An 11,592-nucleotide genomic window follows, 5' to 3' on the forward strand; every position below is an offset into this window, starting at 1 on the left:
TTTTCTTCACCCATTTTGTTACTCAATCAAAAACACTATGATGGGAATATACAACTCTTTTTTTTTCTTCACCCATTTTGTTACTCAATCAAAAACACTATGATGGGAATATACAACTCTTTTTTTTGTTAAGCATCCTTATGATAGCCACCCTCAGCTTAGACTATTTGTGTTAGTCGAGGTGCATAATGTCCAAGAAAGGACCAAGGCGCCACTCCCGATCACAATATTTTCATGTACCAATTACTAAACTTTGGGGCATCACTTTCACCATTTTCCTCTTATTTTGCCACACTCTTTACTTAACTTGATTCTACAATTTAAAGCGCTTAGGAGATTTTGGCTCAAATTATGGTCTTTTAAAAAAAAATGGATTAGGCTACATATGAGGTTGCCAAAGAAAATTGCGAAAGGCTCAATGGGTGTTCACTAGGACAATGTACAAAGGTAGGTAAAAATAAGATAAAAAATCAGGGCTGCCAAAGAAATGCCTAAATCATCTCCTAAACTCACAATCTTTATTTCGCTTCACACACACACTAGGCAAGTTCTAGCATCAGTCGTAACAAAGAATATACAATAACCTTACACACACATGGCACATGGTCAACTTAATTAGGAGCATTATAGATTCTTGACCCAACAGATAAATGAATTAAACCATAAATAATTATCACAGAATGAGTCACAACTTAGAGCCTAAATGTTTCAATAGTAGTGATTCAGCACAAAGTCCTGTTATAATGCCATGCCGTCTATAAGAACAATTTCATGCAAAAATCTGACTAATTACAACTAACTAACTATGACTAAATCAAAACAACTATAGAATAAATACGGGCAAGCAGTAGGCAATACAACAGACAAGGCAATCCAGGAGTACACGTACTTATACCTGCACCCTACACTAAGAAGGAACACACTGCCCTCAGTGTAAATAAATAAGCAAAAACCTGGTTAGTCAGACTCCTCTTCTATATCCGGGGTCATACCCCCTGCGTCAGAATCATCATCAGAGTTGTCCTTCACATCAGATTCTAGCAGTCGGTGATTATCGTCTGTCAGCACATCATCATCTAGAGGTTCTTCAAAATTTACCCCCACTCCACACATGGCCCGAGCATGCTCATTAAGCGGGTAGTCATAGTCCAACTGTCGAAGCTCTGCATCAGTTGGCACACGACCCCCATTCATCATAGTAAACCTAGTCATGCCATACAGATGGCAAAAAAAACTCTCATCTCGAGCATGTCTCTAGGCAGTGGTAAGGTTGATGCCTTGACTAGTTTCTGGATCTTTGATTTTCATGAGATCCATCTTCTTCGGGTGTTGTGGCAACTTATGGTCTGCTGGCTCCTCCTCAATGTGCTCTTTCCTTAAAATTGCAGTCAACAAGTTGTCAAAACTGAAATGGGACTTATTTTCCACCTTGCTTTTTGCATCGACGTTCGTATAACTGCACCAATGTTGATGGGAACATTCGTCATTAGAGCATATACCAAGCAGAATCGAGAACGCATGACCTTAGTGTATTTTGTCCCAGGAATCAAGCAGGAATTGACTATTCTTAACCATATGCGAGCTTCTCTGTTCAAACAAGCATATGGGTAAGTATTGTGACAACCATTATCTTTATGACGAGTCCACTAGGTCATGGACCTTGATCTACACATCATATGTCTGATGGATCTGTATGGAGGTCTGTTGTAGAGCTCCTTGAGTGGTGATTGATCCACACTTGGAGTACCTAGGAAAGAGTTGAAGAAATCAGCGTTCAATTGCAAGACTTGGCCCCGAATCTTTACTTCATTTCCCGTAGTCCTTGGGGACCAGTTGGCATAAAACTCTCGAGTCAAATTAAGATTACATTTGCCTATGTCTCGGAAGATAAAGTCAAGTTTTAGTGCCATAATCTTTGCCAAAATGCGAGGGCAGTTCTTTGCTAAAATTTCCTTCTGCATCGACTTCACATGTACATATTTCTTCACTTTATTCTTTCTATACCATTCCTTCCCTTCCTCCTCCAGAACCCATTTGATCCCAAAAGTGCGTCGAGGCACTTAAAGAGAGGAGGAATCAGCCTGGTCCTTTCTTGCCCTTTTTTGACCTTTTTGTGAGGTGGATGCTTTCTCCTTTCCCTGTCGTCCTTTCGGAGCCATGTTACCTGAGATCATAATAGGGTCATGTTAGTCTCATTTCATAAAATTTACTATAATCGAAAAAGAAAATAGTGATGGCACCACCCCACACTTAATTTGTTTGCATAAACTAATTGAGTGAGTGTTGTCGAGTACTCAGACTTCATCGACATACATTTAGATGGTATATGCCAACAACATTATTACTGCAGTCACACTTTCAACCCTTCACTTTACATAACAATTTCTCAGTTTGATATACAGAAGTAGCACACAATGGTCCTGTAATCTTGACTATCATTTCCAACTTTATTTCATTTGAGCAATTCAATCTTTGAACAAGACTACCACATAGCAATCTTATCATGCTATAGCATAGAAACAATTTCACAATCTTATACTTTTGGTTAACCATGATCATTATATCGATGAATGAGTCACTCACATAGTCAAGCTTACAACTCCCAAAATTATGCAATAAACTTCAATAGTTCAACTCCATAATAATAAAAAATTATGATAGTGAATACCAATCGATACATGCCAGATTAAAATCAAGATTATCCACGAGAATCCTTTCACTCAATGAGATGTATTTTTCTAAAATCATAACAAACTAACCATACTCTTATCACCAAGCACTACTACAAAATCCAGTTAACCATTATGAGCATAGCAAAGAAACAACTACGGAACATAAAAGAACAACTTACTTGGTGATAAATTCGTGATGAATTGGGAAGGTGAGCCTGAAAGATTAGATAAGAAAAGAGAAGGGCTTGGAGAGGGAAAGGTTGTTTGGGCAGTCCTTAGGTTTAAGAAAAATTGAGTGGGGTTTAAGGGTAGAGGATATATTTAAAAGATGAGACATGGGTCGGGTGGTCCATTCAAAAATGGGTTATTAGGAAAAACTTACATTGATAGGCGGCGCCCATGGAATCGCCTAAGCATAAGTAGGCGGCGCCTAACCTATCGCCTATGTTGACATAGGCGGCGCCTAACCTATCACCTATGTGAGGCAGTGAGCATAGGCAACGGCATAGGCGGCGCCTAACCTATCGCCTATGTTGACATAGGCGGCGCCTAACCTATCGCCTATATTGACATAGGTGGCGCCTAACCTATCGCCTATGTGAGGCAGTGAGCATAGGCAATGGCATAGGCGGTGCCTAACCTATCGCCTAAGTGAGGTAGTGAGCATAGGCGATTGGAAATGCGGCGCACTCTTGGTCGAAAAGGTCCATACCACGGGGGCTTTGCCCCCACACCCCCATCGAGGTAAGTGGTGGGCTTCGTGATTAGGCCTATGGGCCCGATCCCTACACTACCACCACAGACCTCATTGAAAGTCACAAAATAAAGTCGCACCACGAAATTTTTTGGGTCGAATCTACATAATTCGAGGCGTGACTCTAATGCAAATCATACTTGAGCCTTACACATTTGACCACTCCCACTTACCTGTATTGTTCCATCACTCCTAGACTTATCACCATTGACATGGCTCACTTCTAAATCAAATTTGGGACTAATCTCCTCCTTTGTACTTCATGCACCTACACTTAATCAAAAACAACAAAAATGATTAGAAGGATGGGTTGCCTCCCACCAAGCGCCTTAGTTTTGGTCATGGCTCAACTTTTCTTTTTGAATTTTCATTTACCAAAAACAAAATCCTAGTAAAATTATGGGTTGCCTCCCATGTAGCGCTTGATTTATTGTCTCGGCACGACATAGTTATCTCAATTACTCGGACTTCATCAAGATATATGGTGTCTATATATTTTATCGAGTCGGTTGGACCGATATATAGCTTCACTCTTTGGCCATTCACCTTAAATACACTACCATCATTGTTTTCTATCTCCACTACTCTAGATGAGTAAACTTGGCTGATTCTGAATGGACCAGACCATTTAGACTTCAACTTACCTAGAAACAGCTTCAGTCTGGAGTTAAAAAGGAGTACCAAATCACCTTTCTGAAAGTTTCATTGGATAATCCTCCGATCATGGTACTTTTTCATCCTTTCCTTGTAAAGATTTGCTCTTTCATATGCATTTAGATGGAATTCATCCATCTCGTTCAGCTGTCCAAATCTCATATTTATAGCATTATCCCAGTTCAGGTTAAGCTGCTTCAGTGCCCACATTACTTTATGTTCTAGCTCAATTGGCAAGTGACAAGCGTTTCCATAAACTAGTTGGTATGGTAACATACCAATTGGTGTCTTAAACGCGGTCCTATATGCCCATAAGGCATCATCCAGCTTCCTGGACCAATCTTTCCTGCTGGCATTCACAGTCTTAGCAAGGATCAACTTGATTTCCCGGTTTGAAACCTCCACCTGCCCACTAGTTTGTGGGTGGTATGGTGTAGCTACCTTATGTTGCTTAACCCCATACTTTGCCAATACGGCTCTGAACAGATTGTTGCAGAAATGTGATCCTCCATCGCTTATGATGGTATGGGGTACCCCAAAAAGAGAGAAGATATTTCTCTTTAAGAACACCACAACACTCTTATCTTTATTATCAGCTAGAGCGACTGCTTCGACCCATTTGGATACGTAATCCACAGCAACTAGGATATATTTCATCCCAAATGAGCTCACAAATGGGCCCATGAAGTCAATACCCCAGACATCGAATAACTCTACTTCAAGCAATTTGGACATAGGCATCTCATGGTGCTTTGAGATAGAACCTTGCCGCTGCCACTGATCATATCTTCTTACAAAATTGTAGGCATCCTTGAATAATGAAGGCCAATAGTAGCCACTTTGTAGTACTTTCTTGACCGTCCGTTCACCTGCATGGTGACCTCCAACTTGGGAAGCATGGCTTGCTTCCAGTATGCTAGACACCTCTACATCTGGGATACACCGCCTAATAATACCATCAGCACATCGTCGAAAAAGATATGGCTCATCCCAGAAGTAATGTTTCACATCATGCATGAACTTTTTCTTTTGATGAAAGGAGAGATTCTCAGGAATCACTTCGCTTACCACGTAGTTAGTGAAATCTGCATACCACGGTAAGTTTTCCACCATAGTTGCTAGAATCTCTTTGTTGGGGAATGCATCATCAATATCAAGGTCGGTCTGCACTGTGTGCTCACTCTCAAGTCTAGATAGATGATCAGCTACTTGGTTTTCACAACCTTTTCTATCCTTTACCTCGAAATCAAATTCTTGAAGCAGTGGCACCCACCTAATTAGCCTTGGCTTGGCATCCTTCTTTGCCATTAGATATCTTAGAGCCGTATGATCTATATGAACCACTACTTTGGTTCCCAACAAGTAAGAACGGAACTTCTCAAAAGCATAAACAATCGCAAGAAGCTCCTGTTCAGTGACGGTATAGTTCTTCTGTGCTCCATTCAAGGCCTTACTCGCGTAGTAGATTAGATGAAATAGGTTTTCTCTTTTCTGACCAAGTACAGCACCCAAGGGTACACCGCTTGCATCACACATAATTTCAAATGGTAGAGACCAATCGGGTGCTATAATAATAGGGGCTTCAACTAGCTTCCCTTTAAGGCATTCAAATGCCTTCAAGCAATCTTCACCAAAGTAAAACTTTGCCTCCTTCTCTAAAAGTTTGCATAATGGGTTTGCAATCTTAGAGAAATCTTTAATAAACCTCCGATAAAAACTAGCATGACCGAGAAAACTACGAACCCCCTTCACAGAAATTGGAGGTGGTAGTCTCTCGATAACTTCAATCTTGGGTCGATCAACTTCAATTCCTTTTTCAGAGATTTTATGCCCGAAAACAATGCCTTCCTTAACCATAAAATAGCACTTCTCCCAATTTAGCACTAGATTGAATTCCACATATCACTGCAAAGCCATACTCAGATTTGCCAAGCATAACTCAAATGACTCACCTACAATCGAAAAGTCATCCATAAATACCTCCAAGGTGTCTTCAACCATATCAGAGAAAATGGACATCATACACCACTGAAAAGTGGCAGGTGTATTACATAGCCCAAATGGCATTCGTTTGAATGCAAAAGTACCATATGGGCATGTAAAAGTGGTCTTCTCCTGATCTTCAGGAGCAATGCAAATCTGGTTATATCTGGAATAACCATCCAAGAAACAAAACCATCCCTTTCTTGCCAGTCGATCAAGCATTTGATCCATGAATGGCATTGGGAAGTTGTCCTTTAACGTCAAGGAGTTTAGCTTTCGATAATCCATACACACCCTTCACCCTGTGATAGGCCTGAGTGGAATTAGCTCATTCTTCTCATTTGCTACTACTGTCATGCCCCCTTTTTTAGGCACACATTGTACAGGACTCACCCATTTACTGTCTGAGATTGGGTACACCACCCCTGCATCTAGCCACTTGATGATTTCTTTCTTCACCACCTTTTGCATAGGTGGATTCAGACAACGCTGATGCTCAATAGTGGGTACGCAATCTTCCATTAGCTGAATCTTGTGCATACATATGCTAGGAGGGATACCAATGATATCTGCAATAGTCCAACCAATAGCTCTCTTGTACCTCTTGAGAACCGAGATGAGAGCCTCTACCTGTTGTTTACCTAAATCAGCAGCAATAATAACCGGTAGTGTATTTCCACTACCCAAGAACACATACCTTAGATGACTGGGTAGCTCTTTCAATTCTAACACCGGTGTCTCTTCAATGGATGGCTTCGCTGGTGGTGAAGGTCGATTATTAAGGTCAAGGTCCAGCTTCTTGGGGGCATAAGAATACGGCCCCATTCTTGTCAAAGTACAGACAGTTTCTTCGTGCTTCTTAACATCCTCATAATCAAAGTTCATAAGCACAGCAGCCAATGGCTCAACAGTAAGCTGCTTCTCTAAAGAAAATTCCTTCTCATCCTCATAATAAACATCAACTACAGAGAATACATTCATATCCTTGGGCTGCTTCATTGATTTGCATACATCAAAACATACCACTTTGTCATTCATCCAAAATAAAAGCTTATTTGCTCGCAAATCAATAAGCACACTTCCTATTGCAAGGAAAGGTTGACCCAAGATTATGGGCACCTCAAAATCCACCTCACAATCCAAAATAACAAAGTCTACAGGAAAAATAAAGGTAGCAACCTTTACTAATACATCATATAAGATACCAACAGGTCGTTTTACCGACCTATCTGCCATTACAAGCCGCATGTTGGTTGGTGTAGGATCCCCCAACCCCAACTGTCTATAAATGGCTAGTGGCATCAAATTAATGCTAGCCCCTAAATCATATAAAGCCTTAGCAAAATCTAAAGATCCAACCATGCAAGGAATAGTGAAAGCACCCGGATCTGCCTTCTTCTGTACCAAAGACCTCGTGGAAATCGTACTGCAATGATGAAAATTATCTGCCAGTTCATAGCTCGCTGCCCTTTTCTTTGTCAAAAGGTCCTTCATGAATTTGATGTACCCTGGCATTTGCTCCAGTGCCTCCACCAAAGGAACATTTATAGTCAGCTGCTTTAGCATGGTCATGAATTTACTGAACCTGGTGTCATCAGCCTTCTTCTTCAGTCTCTAAGGAAAAGGTGGTGGTGGATTTGGAAGAGTTTCTCCACTACTTCCTTTTTATTGTGCTTCCCATTATCAATCTTTTTAGACTGCTGACATCTAAGTGTAGTATCATGAACGTTCTCATCCTGATTTTCAAATTCTACAGAATCATCACAATCTGCTTTAACAATATTCTTCTCTATACTATCAACCACAGGCTTGCCCTTAGATAGATTTTCCAACACCTTACCACTCCTGGCTGTAATAGCCAAACATGATCCATCTTTTCTTGGATTTTGCACAGTGTCACTTGGTAAAGTGCCAGCTTTTCTTTGATTGAATGCCGCCGATAGTTGACTCATTTGTTGTTCTAGCTGTTTTATTGAAGTGGAATGCAAGTCAACTAATTGATTCATTGAGAACAAATCATGTTTTACCTCAGCTACTCCCGTGTTGGTTGCCTCCACTCCTTTCAATAGCTTAGCCATCATGTCCTCTATGGACATCTTCCCAGAGCTAGGTGCAACAGCTTTATGATTTCCAGGAGGGACATATAAACCACTCCTGTCATTCTTATTCTTCCAATTCCCTTGGTCTCGGTCCTTGTATCCGGATTTTTCATAATAGTTCCTACCTTAGTTTCCTTGGACATTGCCTCGGAAACCCCCCTGATTATTTAAGTAATTTGCTTCCTTCTCAGGATCAGAGTCATCTCTTCCCTATAATACAACAGCTTTGACCTTTTCTATCTTGCCTGATAATAAATGCTTAGTAAAAAGGTCCATCTGCATTTTCATGTGAGCCATATCCTGGTCACGTTCCTCTCTCTTTGCCTCTGTTCTGCCGTCATGCCAATAGATACAGTAGAGCTTGCTACCTCAGAATCCCTGGTATGCCAAGCTATACTCTGCTTTGTCATACGATCCAGCATATCATATGCCTCAATAAAAGTAAGGTCCATGAATGACCCACCCGCAGCATTATCTACCACTGGCTTAGTCACTGAGTTCAAAGCCTTATATAATATTTCCATCAAGTGGACATTGGCCATCTGATGATTTGGGCACCGCATAAGCTTCTTATTGAACCTCTCCCATGTCTCGTGGAGAGCTTCAGTTGGAAGCTGTCTGAAATTGCTTATCTCATCTCTTAATTGTGCTCTCTTGGATGGCGGAAAGAATCTTTCTAGGAAAGCTTCTTTCAGTTGCCTCCAATTGGTAATAGAGTCAGGAGTTAGCCCGTTTAACCATAGAGTTGTCTCTCTAGATAGATACAATGGAAATAAGCGCAGTCGGATCACATTCTGTCTAACCCCTGGATTGTCAAACGATTTGCATGTTGAGATAAAATTAATCAGATGCATATTCGAATCGTCGCCTGCAAGTCCAACAAATAACCCTTTGAGTTGCAATAGCTGGATCATGGTGCTAGTGATATTGAACTTGGCTCCGGGTACCAAGGGCGAAGGAATAATAGCCCCTGTGGCACCAGCCCCATCCAAGTCATCATCATCATCATCAAAAGCAACTTGCACAGCTCGGCGTTCGGGTCTCATCCTAGCTTGACGATCTCTGTTGACATTCCTGTTCACCGGTGCAGCCACATCATCTACACGCCTTGGATTTAATAACTCATCATCACCCAGGTCCTCATCATCAAGATTTGGTACCCGACCTGGGTTATCAGCATTCTATTGATTTACTTGCGCAGCTGCCAATGCAGCTAATCTAGCCTGCTCCTGTTGAGTAGCTATCCTTTCAAGGTCTCGTTCCGCATCCATTCTGCCAATGAGATGTGGTTCAGGATTTATAGGTAATAATGGGTGACCAGATCTCCGTGTATTTGGCATGCAATCCACTAAACCTGAACAAAACAAAAACAACAAACAAAAAGTAAAATTTGAGAATTTTTGACCAAAGGGTCTATTAACTATCACAAACTTAGTTGACAACCGTATTCCCCGGCAACGGCGCCAAAATTTGATACGCCCAAATTACAACTGTCGTTAGAAAGTGCAAGCGGTCGCTGTCAAATATAGAACCCAATTGGGTTGGGTGTCGAATCCCACAGGGAATACTATGATCACTAAGTATTGCGATTATTATTAGACTGTTGATCGAAGGTTCTAAGATAAGGGGGTTTCAGTTTAGGTGCACAATATTATTATCAGTGTAACGATGAGATGATATGTGTAATTATTTGATCATAGAGAATGACAAATTAGGGTTATGTCCACCTTGTAGCTTCTACTTCTCTATTAACTATGAGTAATAAGGATTTTATACATGCATGCACTTATAGAGAGATGTATTCTAATTCTAAATCCAAGTGTTTCTCAACCATCAAGGATTTATTCACCTTAGTTCTCTCGAATCCAAAGTGTACAACCAATCATACGAACTCTCCAATACGTTAATCCTGCTAAGGCATTAACGTGTAAAATAGAGGTTGAAAACCCTATTTTCTTGTCACACTCTCTTTTCCAAACACTAACTTCTCTATCGAACAAGTTATTGCTATAATGGCGCATTCCCCATGTTTGCAACCACGAGAATTCAATGAAAATGAAGAGAGTAATGATATAAGTGGATTAACACATCATAAATTGAAAAACCCATAGCAATAGAGAGTATACTACAAGGTTTCCATAACCCTAACAAATAAACTTAGCTACTCATGAATAAAACGGAAATCACAATAAAAATATTCATCATACCAGAACTTAGAATGATCTTGGTGGTAAAGATGAATTGCGAAAATAAGAGAGAAAAGAGTTTCTCTCTCTCTCTCTGTCCTCAAGCTAAGCCGCTTTTTCTTGTTTTCAAAATAATACAGAATGTGAATAATCCCTAAAAATTCTGCCATAAGGCTTTTAATAACATCCTTCTCTAATAAATTGCTACTGCATCCTTAACTATTTAAAAATATTGAGTTTTCCTGGGAAAAAGTTTCCATACATCACATTCAGTCCAAAAGCTGCTTTCCTTTTTATGTGAAGTTTCCTTTGCTGTCCACAGGTCCCCAAAGTGCTGTAATCTTCCTCATTAGTACCTGAAAAGTATGCTAATCACATAGGTCAGCTCACTTAACTAAAAATAGACTAAAAGTGCAAGAATTATGTATTTTATCCTCAAAACTTAGCTAAAACATGGGTAAGTTATGGTGCTTAGATGTATAAATACGCCCAACATCACAAATCTTTACTCTAAGCATAAAAATATGAGGTGACACTGCACTCCTACTAATTGCAACACACTCAAGCTAGTACTACAATGATTACACAGAATGCAAGTTTCTCCAAAAAGCTCGTTATTTACACAATTGAAAGCTCAAGAACACTACTTCAAAACATCCTAGCCTCAAGAATTGGCTCACCTAGTTGGAAAACTCATGCTTATCATTCAATCAAGGACATCATACAAATCTCCCACATTCATCAAACATGTGCTCCTCACAACAAGAAAGTTACCCATAATCACTCACAATAATGAAATTTATAGAACAATGGGTATAAGAATCAAATTACGCTCACTCTCACAAAGAATCCACAAGTTACACACAATGAACCATAGGCTTGCCCTTAGTGTAATTCTTCACTAATAGTCGAATGTAAATCTTAGGATAAAATAGGTCTTTTTGGGGTTGTAATGTAGGCTAAGGGACGGGTAGGAACTATTTGTAAATAGTGACTAACCTCTCTAAGTGCTTTAATACACTACATTAAGCATTTAAAACCAATCTCCAACAACCAAATTACACCATTTTTGTCCACCCCATTCTTTTATTTTGCCCAATCTCTTTTAAGCATTTTCACAAACACATGGTGGGCGTATTGCTTATTCCTTCAAGATTTAATTTTTTTCATTCTCTACAATCATGGAAATATTTTTAACACCATTTTTATCAATCCCAACCATCACACATCAAATATAAACACCA

Source organism: Capsicum annuum, chromosome 7, assembly GCF_002878395.1.
Source record: "Capsicum annuum cultivar UCD-10X-F1 chromosome 7, UCD10Xv1.1, whole genome shotgun sequence".
Taxonomy (NCBI): Eukaryota; Viridiplantae; Streptophyta; class Magnoliopsida; order Solanales; family Solanaceae; genus Capsicum; species Capsicum annuum.